Source organism: Bubalus kerabau, chromosome 18, assembly GCF_029407905.1.
Source record: "Bubalus kerabau isolate K-KA32 ecotype Philippines breed swamp buffalo chromosome 18, PCC_UOA_SB_1v2, whole genome shotgun sequence".
In the NCBI taxonomy this organism is placed as follows: Eukaryota; Metazoa; Chordata; class Mammalia; order Artiodactyla; family Bovidae; genus Bubalus; species Bubalus kerabau.
Genome location: NC_073641.1, coordinates 56629117 through 56632258, shown reverse-complemented (window position 1 = coordinate 56632258; position 3142 = coordinate 56629117). Strand labels below are relative to the sequence as shown.

At 36.3% G+C, this 3142-nt stretch overlaps 1 non-coding gene across 1 annotated transcript; it reads right to left on the bottom strand.

Annotated features, from left to right (window-relative positions):
• Window positions 1-2417: 2417 nt before the first annotated feature.
• TRNAC-GCA (transfer RNA cysteine (anticodon GCA)) lies at window positions 2418-2489 on the bottom strand. Its single transcript has one exon. It is a non-coding gene; the product is annotated as a tRNA-Cys (tRNA).
• Between the last annotated feature and the right edge of the window lie 653 nt (window positions 2490-3142).

The window sequence follows — 3142 nt, the reverse complement described above, 5'->3', positions numbered from 1 at the left end:
CATTTGGGTATAGTGTCAAAATAATTATAGTATCTGATAAAGTTTTAGTAATCCTCCTACTCTTTCCAGCTGTGTATCTCTGTGATGCTGGATTATCTTTGTGTACTACAAATTGAATAAGATAAGCAGTGCATTAGAACAAAAGTAGACATGAAAGTCTCGCTGTCATGTACTAAGTCAGACATAAAAGAGTTTTGAGTCAAATTAAAGAGATTTGACCCAGAGATTTGACAAAGACAGTCAATTCTAACTGTTAGTTTTAACACTAGGTTCAGAACCAGTTCCTTAGTTACTTCTGCTTGCCTAAGATCCCCGAGCGCCGAAGAATTGATGCTTTTGAATTGTGGTGTTGGAGAAGACTCTTGAGAGTCCCTTGGACTGCAAGGAGATCCAACCTGTCCATTCTAAAGGAGATCAGCCCTGGGATTTCTTTGGAAGGAATGATGCTCAAGTTGAAACTCCAGTACTTTGGCCACCTCATGTGAAGAGTTGACTCATTGGAAAAGACTCTGATGCTGGGAGGGATTGGGGGCAGGAGGAGAAGAGGACGACAGAGGATGAGATGGCTGGATGGCATCACTGACTCGATGGACGTGAGTCTGAGTGAACTCCGGGAGTTGGTGATGGACAGGGAGGCCTGGCGTGCTGTGATTCATGGGGTCTCAAAGAGTTGGACACGACTGGGCGACTAATCTGATCTGATCTGATCTGAAGATCCCTACCTGGAAATGCATGAATTTTGCAGGGCTATTTCTATGAGTCATGTATTTCCCTTTCTTCCTGTATTAGGTGGACTAATGATATTGCAGAAACTTGTACTATAGCTGTAAAGACTTTTTATTTTAACACTGTATGTTGATCAGTGGCACAATGTAAAATAAGGCAAGGTAAAGGAGTAGAGATTGAAAGGTATGCCCTTTAAGCTAGATGAACAGAAACTTCTTCTCTGAATAGGTGACAATTGTGTGAATAAGCTGGGGAAGAACCTAACTGGAAGAGGAGGCCAGTACATATGTGACATGTTAGATGAAGAAAAAGAAGGCTCAGCTGCACAGCACAAATTTAAAAAAAAAAAAAAAATATGAGAGATGGATTGGGAAAGGTTGTTTGGCAAAAGATCATGAAAGTCCCCCATCGGAATGAAGAGATATGTATATGGAAAGATGATTAAATGTTAAGACTGAAGCTAAGTTTCCTTGGTTCAAATTCAAGCTATTACTGTGTCCTAGGATAGGGTTTTTAACTAATACCTCCATTTTCTCATGTTTATTCCTGGGAGTAATCCTCAATCTTGGAGAAAGAATGTGATTATTAATCATTGACATTCACACACATGGCACATTAGTTATAATTTTTCTTACTAAATGGGATTATTAGCCATAATTACCTTTAATGACTGGGATCTACACTAGTAAAGAGTTTTAAACAGGAGACTGTCATTATCTGAGTCACATTTTAAAATACAGAAATCAATATTGTAAAGTAATTAGCCTCCAATAAAAAAAATAAAATAAAATACAGAAATCACTCTGGCTTCATGCAGAGGCATGATAGTGGAGGGAGGACAAAGTGAAACCTTGGGGAAATGCTTATGACCACTATTGGGATAATTCTTGTGGATGATTAGAGGGATCTTGATTGATGGTAGCAGTGAAAGTGGTTGAGTATTTAGATTCAGGAAATAGATTCAAATATGCAGCCTTCAGTTAAAAAAAAAATTATACCACCACCACCACAATATTTATATTTAAAAAATGATGACTTGCTTATACCTAATTCTGAATATTTTATTGATCACATTTATTTTTATGATTCCTAAAACTCATTTCCAAATATTTGATGCTCACATAACTAATAGTTCTCTAAATCACATGTGCCTCTGCTCATTATCAGGTGTATTCTTACTTAACCTGAAATAAATTGATCCTCTCAGCTAGTATATACTCTAGCTTTATATGACATAGGACCCCACCATCAGTCTCCCAGGGGCAATAATCATCTGCCTCATTCTCTTTATATGTTTGTTTGTTTAACTCTCAGGTACATAGGAAATATCTGAAGGGCTTGTTCAATTGCAGATTCTGAAGAGGGGCCTGAGATTTTGCATTTCTAACAGTTCTCTGATTATGTCAATACTGCTAATCTATGGAACACACTTTGGGTAGCAATGATCTAAATGATTGCTGAATTTTTAATGACCTCCTAAAATATCAAAGTCTTCCATGTTGGTTTCATTTACATAGGCTTTCACCTATGTGCTTAAAGTTAGCTAAGTGAAAGAAAAGTGAAAGTGAAGTCGCTCAGTAGTGTCTGACTCTTTGCGACCCCATGAACTGTAGCCTACCAGGCTCCTCCGTCCGTGGGATTCTCCAGGCAAGAACACTGGAGTGGGTTGCCATTTCCTTCTCCAGGAGATCTTCCCAACCCAGGGATCGAACCCGGGTCTTCTGCATTGCAGGCAGATGCTTTACCATCTGAGCCACCAGGGAAGCAAAAAAAAAAAAAAAAAAAAAAAAATTAAAGTTAGCTATTTCATACACAAATCTTTCCTAATACAAAAATGAAAGCCCAGGGAAGCAAAGTTCTGTTCAAGTCACTATGTCAACAGAATTTATATTTCTTAAATGAATGTTTAATGCTTGTATGATATTGATAAAAAGATTCTTGGCATAGCATTTCACTATTGGTAAGAAAGAGACAGATTGTTTAGAGTAGCAAATTATTTTTGAAGACAGATCTTTGAGCATTTAATTGACTTTCCTGAGAATCTGACAGACATACATCAATGATATTAAAACATAAGTATGTTGAACCATTTGAAAACACTTGAAATAATGAGCATCACATTTAAATGATAACATAATACGGGATACTATAAACACTTTTAGATATTGCTTCTTCTGATTTTTTTTTTGTAGACAGCAATTTTCTTTTTAACACAACATACATACAAAAAGTATATGCACCATTACCTGACATCAAGTTAAAAAAATTTAGTTTTAAAAAATTAAATGACTACTACTTCTTCTTCAGTGTCCCACAATTGCACAATACATTTTTTTAAAAATTGGATAAGTTTTTAGTTTCAGTACCTGTTCCATTTCTATCTTTACTTACAGATGAAAAGCAGTAACTTTTGTGA